We start from the raw sequence: 13,331 nt of genomic DNA, 5'->3' as shown, positions 1-13,331 counted from the left end.
GAACTGCGCAATCAAAAGTATGGTTTAACTCTGTTAGCTTAATGAACATATCAGAAATAAGTTTCACACAATGCTTCTGTGTAGTTTTTATTTGAAGATATTATTTTTCCCAATATAGGCCTCTTAGCGCTCAGAATGTCCAATTGCAGTTTCTACAGAAAGAGTGTTTCAGAAAGGCTCAATCAAAAGTAAGGTTCAACTCTGTTAGTTGAATGCACAGAATAGAAAGTAGTTTCATACAATGCTTCTGTGTAGTTTATATTTGAACATATTCTTTTTTCCACTATTACCCACTTAGCGCTACGAATGTCCAGTTGCATTTTCTACAGACAGAGTGTTTCAAAACTGCTCAATCAAAAGTATGGTTTAACTCTGTAAGCTGAATGCTCAGATCAGAAAGAAGTTTCACAGAATGCTTCTGTGTAGTTTATATTTGAATATATTCCTTTTTCCACTACTACGCTCTTAGCGCTCCAAATGTCCACTTGCATTTTCTACAGAAAGAGTGTTCAGATCTGCTCAATCAAAAGTATGGTTTAACTCTGTTAGCTGAATGCACAGATCAGAAAGAAGTTTCACAGAATAATTCTGTGTAGTTTATATTTTGAGATATTCCTTTTTCCACTATTACCCTCTTAGCGCTCCGAATCTCCACTTGCATTTTCTACAGAAAGAGTGTTTCAGAACGGCTCAATCAAAACTAAGGTTCAACTCTTTTAGTTGAATGAACAGAAGAGAAAGAATTTTCACAGAATATTTCTGTTTAGTTTTTATTTGTAGATATTCTTTTTCCCAATATATGCCTCTTAGCGCTCAGAATGTCCAATTGCAGTTTCTACAGAAAGATTGTTTCAGAATGGCTCAATCAAAAGTAAGGTTCAACTCTGTTAGTTGAATGCACAGAACAGAAAGAAGTTTCATACAATGCTTCTTTGTAGTTTATATTTGAACATATTCTTTTTTCCACTATTACCCACTTAGCGCTACGAACGTCCAGTTGCATTTCCTACAGACAGAGTGTTTCAAAACTGCTCAATCAAAAGTATGGTTTAACTCTGTTAGCTGAATGCTCAGATCAGAAAGAAGTTTCACAGAATGCTTCTGTGTAGTTTATATTTGAATATATTCCTTTTTCCACTAGTACTCTCTTAGCGCTCCAAATGTCCAGTTGCATTTTCTACAGAAAGAGTGTTCAGATCTGCTCAATCAAAAGTAGGGTTTAACTCTGTTAGCTGAATGCACAGATCAGAAAGAAGTTTCACAGAATGATTCTGTGTAGTTTATATTTGGAGACATTCCTTTTTCCACTATTACCCTCTTAGCGCTCCGAATCTCCACTTGCATTTTCTACAGAAAGAGTGTTTCAGAACGGCTCAATCAAAACTAAGGTTCAACTCTTTTAGTTGAACAAACAGAACAGAAAGAAGTTTCACACAATTCTTCTGTGTAGTTTTTATTTGTAGACATTCTTTTTCCCAATATAGGCCTCCTAGCGCTCAGAATGTCCAATTGCAGTTTCTACAGAAAGAGTGTCTCAGAACGGCTCAATCAAAAGTAAGGTTCGACTCTGTTAGTTGAATGCACAGAACAGAAAGAAGTTTCATACAATGCTTCTGTGTAGTTTATATTTGAACATATTCTTTTTTCCACTATTACCCACTTAGCGCTACGAATGTCCAGTAGCATTTTCTACAGACAGACTGTTTCAAAACTGCTCAATCAAAAGTATGGTTTAACTCTGTTAGCTGAATGCTCAGATCAGAAAGAAGTTTCACAGAATGCTTCTGTGTAGTTTATATTTGAATATATACCTTTTTCCACTACTACGCTCTTAGCGCTCCAAATGACCAGTTGCATTTTCTACAGAAAGAGTGTTCAGATCTGCTCAATCAAAAGTATGGTTTAACTCTGTTAGCTGAATGCACAGATCAGAAAGAAGTTTCACCGAATGATTCTGTGTAGTTTATATTTGAAGACATTCCTTTTTCCACTATTACCCTCTTAGCGCTCCGAATGTCCACTTGCATTTTCTACAAAAAGAGTGTTTCATAACTGCTCAATCAAAAATATGCTTTATCTCTGTTAACTGAATTTACAGATCAGAAATAAGTTTCACAGAATGCATCTGTGTAGTTTTTATTTGAAGATATTCTTTTTCCCAATGTAGGCCTCTTAGCGCTTAGCATGTCCAATTGCAGTTTCTACAGAAAGAGTGTTTCAGAACGGCTCAATCAAAAGTAAGGTTCAACTCTGTTAGTTGAATGCACAGAACAGAAAGAATTTTCACAGAATGCTACTGTGTAGTTTATATTTGAATATATTCCTTTTTCCACTATTACCCTCTTAGCGCTCCGAATGTCCACTTGCATTTTTTACAGAAAGAGTGTTCAGAACTGCGCAATCAAAAGTATGGTTTAACTCTGTTAGCTTAATGAACATATCAGAAATAAGTTTCACACAATGCTTCTGTGTAGTTTTTATTTGAAGATATTATTTTTCCCAATAGAGGCCTCTTAGCGCTCAGAATGTGCAATTGCAGTTTCTACAGAAAGAGTGTTTCAGAAAGGCTCAATCAAAAGTAAGGTTCAACTCTGTTAGTTGAATGCACAGAACAGAAAGAAGTTTCATACAATGCTTCTGTGTAGTTTATATTTGAACATATTCTTTTTTCCACTATTACCCACTTAGCGCTACGAACGTCCAGTTGCATTTTCTACAGACAGAGTGTTTCAAAACTGCTCAATCAAAAGTATGGTTTAACTCTGTTAGCTGAATGCTCAGATCAGAAAGAAGTTTCACAGAATGCTTCTGTGTAGTTTATATTTGAATATATTCCTTTTTCCACTAGTACTCTCTTAGCGCTCCAAATGTCCAGTTGCATTTTCTACAGAAAGAGTGTTCAGATCTGCTCAATCAAAAGTAGGGTTTAACTCTGTTAGCTGAATGCACAGATCAGAAAGAAGTTTCACAGAATGATTCTGTGTAGTTTATATTTGGAGACATTCCTTTTTCCACTATTACCCTCTTAGCGCTCCGAATCTCCACTTGCATTTTCTACAGAAAGAGTGTTTCAGAACGGCTCAATCAAAACTAAGGTTCAACTCTTTTAGTTGAACAAACAGAACAGAAAGAAATTTCACACAATTCTTCTGTGTAGTTTTTATTTGTAGACATTCTTTTTCCCAATATAGGCCTCCTAGCGCTCAGAATGTCCAATTGCAGTTCCTACAGAAAGAGTGTTTCAGAACGGCTCAATCAAAAGTAAGGTTCGACTCTGTTAGTTGAATGCACAGAACAGAAAGCAGTTTCATACAATGCTTCTGTGTAGTTTATATTTGAAAATATTCTTTTTTCCACTATTACCCACTTAGCGCTACGAATGTCCAGTAGCATTTTCTACAGACAGACTGTTTCAAAACTGCTCAATCAAAAGTATGGTTTAACTCTGTTAGCTGAATGCTCAGATCAGAAAGAAGTTTCACAGAATGCTTCTGTGTAGTTTATATTTGAATATATTCCTTTTTCCACTACTACGCTCTTAGCGCTCCAAATGACCAGTTGCATTTTCTACAGAAAGAGTGTTCAGATCTGCTCAATCAAAAGTATGTTTTAACTCTGTTAGCTGAATGCACAGATCAGAAAGAAGTTTCACCGAATGATTCTGTGTAGTTTATATTTGAAGACATTCCTTTTTCCACTATTACCCTCTTAGCGCTCCGAATGTCCACTTGCATTTTCTACAAAAAGAGTGTTTCATAACTGCTCAATCAAAAATATGCTTTATCTCTGTTAACTGAATTTACAGATCAGAAATAATTTTCACAGAATGCATCTGTGTAGTTTTTATTTGAAGATATTCTTTTTCCCAATGTAGGCCTCTTAGCGCTTAGCATGTCCAATTGCAGTTTCTACAGTAAGAGTGTTTCAGAACGGCTCAATCAAAAGTAAGGTTCAACTCTGTTAGTTGAATGCACAGAACAGAAAGAATTTTCACAGAATGCTACTGTGTAGTTTATATTTGAATATATTCCTTTTTCCACTATTACCCTCTTAGCGCTCCGAATGTCCACTTGCATTTTCTACAGAAAGAGTGTTCAGAACTGCGCAATCAAAAGTATGGTTTAACTCTGTTAGCTTAATGAACATATCAGAAATAAGTTTCACACAATGCTTCTGTGTAGTTTTTATTTGAAGATATTATTTTTCCCAATAGAGGTCTCTTAGCGCTCAGAATGTCCAATTGCAGTTTCTACAGAAAGAGTGTTTCAGAAAGGCTCAATCAAAAGTAAGGTTCAACTCTGTTAGTTGAATGCACAGAACAGAAAGAAGTTTCATACAATGCTTCGGTGTAGTTTATATTTGAACATATAATTTTTTCCACTATTACCCACTTAGCGCTACGAATGTCCAGTTGCATTTTCTACAGACAGAGTGTTTCAAAACTGCTCAATCAAAAGTATGGTTTAACTCTGTTAGCTGAATGCTCAGATCAGAAAGAAGTTTCACAGAATGCTTCTGTGTAGTTTATATTTGAATATAATCCTTTTTCCACTACTACTCTCTTAGCGCTCCAAATGTCCAGTTGCATTTTCTACAGAAAGAGTGTTCAGATCTGCTCAATCAAAAGTATGGTTTAACTCTGTTAGCTGAATGCACAGATCAGAAAGAAGTTTCACAGAATGATTCTGTGTAGTTTATATTTGGAGACATTCGTTTTTCCACTATTACCCACTTAGCGCTCCGAATCTCCACTTGCATTTTCTACAGAAAGAGTGTTTCAGAACGGCTCAATCAAAACTAAGGTTCAAATCTTTTAGTTGAACAAACAGAACAGAAAGAAATTTCACACAATTCTTCTGTGTAGTTTTTATTTGTAGACATTCTTTTTCCCAATATAGGCCTCCTAGCGCTCAGAATGTCCAATTGCAGTTTCTACAGAAAGAGTGTTTCAGAACGGCTCAATCAAAAGTAAGGTTCGACTCTGTTAGTTGAATGCACAGAACAGAAAGCAGTTTCATACAATGCTTCTGTGTAGTTTATATTTGAAAATATTCTTTTTTCCACTATTACCCACTTAGCGCTACGAATGTCCAGTAGCATTTTCTACAGACAGACTGTTTCAAAACTGCTCAATCAAAAGTATGGTTTAACTCTGTTAGCTGAATGCTCAGATCAGAAAGAAGTTTCACAGAATGCTTCTGTGTAGTTTATATTTGAATATATTCCTTTTTCCACTACTACGCTCTTAGCGCTCCAAATGACCAGTTGCATTTTCTACAGAAAGAGTGTTCAGATCTGCTCAATCAAAAGTATGTTTTAACTCTGTTAGCTGAATGCACAGATCAGAAAGAAGTTTCACCGAATGATTCTGTGTAGTTTATTTTTGAAGACATTCCTTTTTCCACTATTACCCTCTTAGCGCTCCGAATGTCCACTTGCATTTTCTACAAAAAGAGTGTTTCATAACTGCTCAATCAAAAATATGCTTTATCTCTGTTAACTGAATTTACAGATCAGAAATAATTTTCACAGAATGCATCTGTGTAGTTTTTATTTGAAGATATTCTTTTTCCCAATGTAGGCCTCTTAGCGCTTAGCATGTCCAATTGCAGTTTCTACAGAAAGAGTGTTTCAGAACGGCTCAATCAAAAGTAAGGTTCAACTCTGTTAGTTGAATGCACAGAACAGAAAGAATTTTCACAGAATGCTACTGTGTAGTTTATATTTGAATATATTCCTTTTTCCACTATTACCCTCTTAGCGCTCCGAATGTCCACTTGCATTTTCTACAGAAAGAGTGTTCAGAACTGCGCAATCAAAAGTATGGTTTAACTCTGTTAGCTTAATGAACATATCAGAAATAAGTTTCACACAATGCTTCTGTGTAGTTTTTATTTGAAGATATTATTTTTCCCAATATAGGCCTCTTAGCGCTCAGAATGTCCAATTGCAGTTTCTACAGAAAGAGTGTTTCAGAAAGGCTCAATCAAAAGTAAGGTTCAACTCTGTTAGTTGAATGCACAGAATAGAAAGTAGTTTCATACAATGCTTCTGTGTAGTTTATATTTGAACATATTCTTTTTTCCACTATTACCCACTTAGCGCTACGAATGTCCAGTTGCATTTTCTACAGACAGAGTGTTTCAAAACTGCTCAATCAAAAGTATGGTTTAACTCTGTAAGCTGAATGCTCAGATCAGAAAGAAGTTTCACAGAATGCTTCTGTGTAGTTTATATTTGAATATATTCCTTTTTCCACTACTACGCTCTTAGCGCTCCAAATGTCCACTTGCATTTTCTACAGAAAGAGTGTTCAGATCTGCTCAATCAAAAGTATGGTTTAACTCTGTTAGCTGAATGCACAGATCAGAAAGAAGTTTCACAGAATAATTCTGTGTAGTTTATATTTTGAGATATTCCTTTTTCCACTATTACCCTCTTAGCGCTCCGAATCTCCACTTGCATTTTCTACAGAAAGAGTGTTTCAGAACGGCTCAATCAAAACTAAGGTTCAACTCTTTTAGTTGAATGAACAGAAGAGAAAGAATTTTCACAGAATATTTCTGTTTAGTTTTTATTTGTAGATATTCTTTTTCCCAATATATGCCTCTTAGCGCTCAGAATGTCCAATTGCAGTTTCTACAGAAAGATTGTTTCAGAATGGCTCAATCAAAAGTAAGGTTCAACTCTGTTAGTTGAATGCACAGAACAGAAAGAAGTTTCATACAATGCTTCTTTGTAGTTTATATTTGAACATATTCTTTTTTCCACTATTACCCACTTAGCGCTACGAACGTCCAGTTGCATTTCCTACAGACAGAGTGTTTCAAAACTGCTCAATCAAAAGTATGGTTTAACTCTGTTAGCTGAATGCTCAGATCAGAAAGAAGTTTCACAGAATGCTTCTGTGTAGTTTATATTTGAATATATTCCTTTTTCCACTAGTACTCTCTTAGCGCTCCAAATGTCCAGTTGCATTTTCTACAGAAAGAGTGTTCAGATCTGCTCAATCAAAAGTAGGGTTTAACTCTGTTAGCTGAATGCACAGATCAGAAAGAAGTTTCACAGAATGATTCTGTGTAGTTTATATTTGGAGACATTCCTTTTTCCACTATTACCCTCTTAGCGCTCCGAATCTCCACTTGCATTTTCTACAGAAAGAGTGTTTCAGAACGGCTCAATCAAAACTAAGGTTCAACTCTTTTAGTTGAACAAACAGAACAGAAAGAAGTTTCACACAATTCTTCTGTGTAGTTTTTATTTGTAGACATTCTTTTTCCCAATATAGGCCTCCTAGCGCTCAGAATGTCCAATTGCAGTTTCTACAGAAAGAGTGTCTCAGAACGGCTCAATCAAAAGTAAGGTTCGACTCTGTTAGTTGAATGCACAGAACAGAAAGAAGTTTCATACAATGCTTCTGTGTAGTTTATATTTGAACATATTCTTTTTTCCACTATTACCCACTTAGCGCTACGAATGTCCAGTAGCATTTTCTACAGACAGACTGTTTCAAAACTGCTCAATCAAAAGTATGGTTTAACTCTGTTAGCTGAATGCTCAGATCAGAAAGAAGTTTCACAGAATGCTTCTGTGTAGTTTATATTTGAATATATACCTTTTTCCACTACTACGCTCTTAGCGCTCCAAATGACCAGTTGCATTTTCTACAGAAAGAGTGTTCAGATCTGCTCAATCAAAAGTATGGTTTAACTCTGTTAGCTGAATGCACAGATCAGAAAGAAGTTTCACCGAATGATTCTGTGTAGTTTATATTTGAAGACATTCCTTTTTCCACTATTACCCTCTTAGCGCTCCGAATGTCCACTTGCATTTTCTACAAAAAGAGTGTTTCATAACTGCTCAATCAAAAATATGCTTTATCTCTGTTAACTGAATTTACAGATCAGAAATAAGTTTCACAGAATGCATCTGTGTAGTTTTTATTTGAAGATATTCTTTTTCCCAATGTAGGCCTCTTAGCGCTTAGCATGTCCAATTGCAGTTTCTACAGAAAGAGTGTTTCAGAACGGCTCAATCAAAAGTAAGGTTCAACTCTGTTAGTTGAATGCACAGAACAGAAAGAATTTTCACAGAATGCTACTGTGTAGTTTATATTTGAATATATTCCTTTTTCCACTATTACCCTCTTAGCGCTCCGAATGTCCACTTGCATTTTCTACAGAAAGAGTGTTCAGAACTGCGCAATCAAAAGTATGGTTTAACTCTGTTAGCTTAATGAACATATCAGAAATAAGTTTCACACAATGCTTCTGTGTAGTTTTTATTTGAAGATATTATTTTTCCCAATAGAGGCCTCTTAGCGCTCAGAATGTGCAATTGCAGTTTCTACAGAAAGAGTGTTTCAGAAAGGCTCAATCAAAAGTAAGGTTCAACTCTGTTAGTTGAATGCACAGAACAGAAAGAAGTTTCATACAATGCTTCTTTGTAGTTTATATTTGAACATATTCTTTTTTCCACTATTACCCACTTAGCGCTACGAACGTCCAGTTGCATTTCCTACAGACAGAGTGTTTCAAAACTGCTCAATCAAAAGTATGGTTTAACTCTGTTAGCTGAATGCTCAGATCAGAAAGAAGTTTCACAGAATGCTTCTGTGTAGTTTATATTTGAATATATTCCTTTTTCCACTACTACTCTCTTAGCGCTCCAAATGTCCAGTTGCATTTTCTACAGAAAGAGTGTTCAGATCTGCTCAATCAAAAGTAGGGTTTAACTCTGTTAGCTGAATGCACAGATCAGAAAGAAGTTTCACAGAATGATTCTGTGTAGTTTATATTTGGAGACATTCCTTTTTCCACTATTACCCTCTTAGCGCTCCGAATCTCCACTTGCATTTTCTACAGAAAGAGTGTTTCAGAACGGCTCAATCAAAACTAAGGTTCAACTCTTTTAGTTGAACAAACAGAACAGAAAGAAGTTTCACACAATTCTTCTGTGTAGTTTTTATTTGTAGACATTCTTTTTCCCAATATAGGCCTCCTAGCGCTCAGAATGTCCAATTGCAGTTTCTACAGAAAGAGTGTCTCAGAACGGCTCAATCAAAAGTAAGGTTCGACTCTGTTAGTTGAATGCACAGAACAGAAAGAAGTTTCATACAATGCTTCTGTGTAGTTTATATTTGAACATATTCTTTTTTCCACTATTACCCACTTAGCGCTACGAATGTCCAGTAGCATTTTCTACAGACAGACTGTTTCAAAACTGCTCAATCAAAAGTATGGTTTAACTCTGTTAGCTGAATGCTCAGATCAGAAAGAAGTTTCACAGAATGCTTCTGTGTAGTTTATATTTGAATATATACCTTTTTCCACTACTACGCTCTTAGCGCTCCAAATGACCAGTTGCATTTTCTACAGAAAGAGTGTTCAGATCTGCTCAATCAAAAGTATGGTTTAACTCTGTTAGCTGAATGCACAGATCAGAAAGAAGTTTCACCGAATGATTCTGTGTAGTTTATATTTGAAGACATTCCTTTTTCCACTATTACCCTCTTAGCGCTCCGAATGTCCACTTGCATTTTCTACAAAAAGAGTGTTTCATAACTGCTCAATCAAAAATATGCTTTATCTCTGTTAACTGAATTTACAGATCAGAAATAATTTTCACAGAATGCATCTGTGTAGTTTTTATTTGAAGATATTCTTTTTCCCAATGTAGGCCTCTTAGCGCTTAGCATGTCCAATTGCAGTTTCTACAGAAAGAGTGTTTCAGAACGGCTCAATCAAAAGTAAGGTTCAACTCTGTTAGTTGAATGCACAGAACAGAAAGAATTTTCACAGAATGCTACTGTGTAGTTTATATTTGAATATATTCCTTTTTCCACTATTACCCTCTTAGCGCTACGAATGTCCAGTTGCATTTTCTACAGAAAGAGTGTTCAGATCTGCTCAATCAAAAGTATGGTTTAACTCTGTTAGCTGAATGCACAGATCAGAAACAAGTTTCACAGAATGATTCTGTGTAGTTTATATTTGGAGACATTCCTTTTTCCACTATAACCCTCCTAGCGCTCCGAATCTCCACTTGCATTTTCTACAGAAAGAGGGTTTCAGAACGGATCAATCAAAACTAAGGTTCAACTCTTTTAGTTGAACAAACAGAACAGAAAGAAGTTTCACACAATTCTTCTCTGTAGTTTTTATTTGTAGACATTCTTTTTCCCAATATAGGCCCCTTAGCGCTCAGAATGTCCAATTGCAGTTTCTACAGAAAGAGTGTTTCAGAACGGCTCAATCAAAAGTAAGGTTCAACTCTGTTAGTTGAATGCACAGAACAGAAAGAAGTTTCATGTAATGCTTCTGTGTAGTTTATATTTGAACATATTCTTTTTTCCACTATTACCCACTTAGCGCTACGAATGTCCAGTTGCATTTTCTACAGACAGAGTGTTTCAAAACTGCTCAATCAAAAGTATGGTTTAACTCTGTTAGCTGAATGCTCAGATCAGAAAGAAGTTTCACAGAATGCTTCTGTGTAGTTTATATTTGAATATATTCCTTTTTCCACTACTACGCTCTTAGCGCTCCAAATGTCCAGTTGCATTTTCTACAGAAAGAGTGTTCAGATCTGCTCAATCAAAAGTATGGTTTAACTCTGTTAGCTGAATGCACAGATCAGAAAGAAGTTTCACTGAATGATTCTGTGCAGTTTATATTTGAAGACATTCCTTTTTCCACTATTACCCTCTTAGCGCTCCGAATCTCCACTTGCATTTTCTACAAAAAGCGTGTTTCATAACTGCTCAATCAAAAATATGCTTTATCTCTGTTAACTGAATTTACAGATCAGAAATAAGTTTCACAGAATGCATCTGTGTAGTTTTTATTTGAAGATATTCTTTTTCCCAATGTAGGCCTCTTAGCGCTTAGCATGTCCAATTGCAGTTTCTACAGAAAGAGTGTTTCAGAACGGCTCAATCAAAAGTAAGGTTCAACTCTGTTAGTTGAATGCACAGAACAGAAAGTATTTTCACAGAATGCTACTGTGTAGTTTATATTTGAATATACTCCTTTTTCCACTATTACCCTCTTAGCGCTCCGAATGTCCACTTGCATTTTTTACAGAAAGAGTGTTCAGAACTGCGCAATCAAAAGTATGGTTTAACTCTGTTAGCTTAATGAACATATCAGAAATAAGTTTCACACAATGCTTCTGTGTAGTTTTTATTTGAAGATATTATTTTTCCCAATAGAGGCCTCTTAGCGCTCAGAATGTGCAATTGCAGTTTCTACAGAAAGAGTGTTTCAGAAAGGCTCAATCAAAAGTAAGGTTCAACTCTGTTAGTTGAATGCACAGAACAGAAAGAAGTTTCATACAATGCTTCTGTGTAGTTTATATTTGAACATATTCTTTTTTCCACTATTACCCACTTAGCGCTACGAACGTCCAGTTGCATTTTCTACAGACAGAGTGTTTCAAAACTGCTCAATCAAAAGTATGGTTTAACTCTGTTAGCTGAATGCTCAGATCAGAAAGAAGTTTCACAGAATGCTTCTGTGTAGTTTATATTTGAATATATTCCTTTTTGCACTAGTACTCTCTTAGCGCTCCAAATGTCCAGTTGCATTTTCTACAGAAAGAGTGTTCAGATCTGCTCAATCAAAAGTAGGGTTTAACTCTGTTAGCTGAATGCACAGATCAGAAAGAAGTTTCACAGAATGATTCTGTGTAGTTTATATTTGGAGACATTCCTTTTTCCACTATTACCCTCTTAGCGCTCCGAATCTCCACTTGCATTTTCTACAGAAAGAGTGTTTCAGAACGGCTCAATCAAAACTAAGGTTCAACTCTTTTAGTTGAACAAACAGAACAGAAAGAAATTTCACACAATTCTTCTGTGTAGTTTTTATTTGTAGACATTCTTTTTCCCAATATAGGCCTCCTAGCGCTCAGAATGTCCAATTGCAGTTCCTACAGAAAGAGTGTTTCAGAACGGCTCAATCAAAAGTAAGGTTCGACTCTGTTAGTTGAATGCACAGAACAGAAAGCAGTTTCATACAATGCTTCTGTGTAGTTTATATTTGAAAATATTCTTTTTTCCACTATTACCCACTTAGCGCTACGAATGTCCAGTAGCATTTTCTACAGACAGACTGTTTCAAAACTGCTCAATCAAAAGTATGGTTTAACTCTGTTAGCTGAATGCTCAGATCAGAAAGAAGTTTCACAGAATGCTTCTGTGTAGTTTATATTTGAATATATTCCTTTTTCCACTACTACGCTCTTAGCGCTCCAAATGACCAGTTGCATTTTCTACAGAAAGAGTGTTCAGATCTGCTCAATCAAAAGTATGTTTTAACTCTGTTAGCTGAATGCACAGATCAGAAAGAAGTTTCACCGAATGATTCTGTGTAGTTTATATTTGAAGACATTCCTTTTTCCACTATTACCCTCTTAGCGCTCCGAATGTCCACTTGCATTTTCTACAAAAAGAGTGTTTCATAACTGCTCAATCAAAAATATGCTTTATCTCTGTTAACTGAATTTACAGATCAGAAATAATTTTCACAGAAAGCATCTGTGTAGTTTTTATTTGAAGATATTCTTTTTCCCAATGTAGGCCTCTTAGCGCTTAGCATGTCCAATTGCAGTTTCTACAGAAAGAGTGTTTCAGAACGGCTCAATCAAAAGTAAGGTTCAACTCTGTTAGTTGAATGCACAGAACAGAAAGAATTTTCACAGAATGCTACTGTGTAGTTTATATTTGAATATATTCCTTTTTCCACTATTACCCTCTTAGCGCTCCGAATGTCCACTTGCATTTTCTACAGAAAGAGTGTTCAGAACTGCGCAATCAAAAGTATGGTTTAACTCTGTTAGCTTAATGAACATATCAGAAATAAGTTTCACACAATGCTTCTGTGTAGTTTTTATTTGAAGATATTATTTTTCCCAATAGAGGTCTCTTAGCGCTCAGAATGTCCAATTGCAGTTTCTACAGAAAGAGTGTTTCAGAAAGGCTCAATCAAAAGTAAGGTTCAACTCTGTTAGTTGAATGCACAGAACAGAAAGAAGTTTCATACAATGCTTCGGTGTAGTTTATATTTGAACATATAATTTTTTCCACTATTACCCACTTAGCGCTACGAATGTCCAGTTGCATTTTCTACAGACAGAGTGTTTCAAAACTGCTCAATCAAAAGTATGGTTTAACTCTGTTAGCTGAATGCTCAGATCAGAAAGAAGTTTCACAGAATGCTTCTGTGTAGTTTATATTTGAATATAATCCTTTTTCCACTACTACTCTCTTAGCGCTCCAAATGTCCAGTTGCATTTTCTACAGAAAGAGTGTTCAGATCTGCTCAATCAAA

Source organism: Symphalangus syndactylus, chromosome 11 (genome assembly GCF_028878055.3).
Source record: "Symphalangus syndactylus isolate Jambi chromosome 11, NHGRI_mSymSyn1-v2.1_pri, whole genome shotgun sequence".
Classification (NCBI taxonomy): Eukaryota; Metazoa; Chordata; class Mammalia; order Primates; family Hylobatidae; genus Symphalangus; species Symphalangus syndactylus.
The sequence above is the reverse complement of the archived record's forward strand: the minus strand, read 5'-3'. Positions refer to the sequence as shown.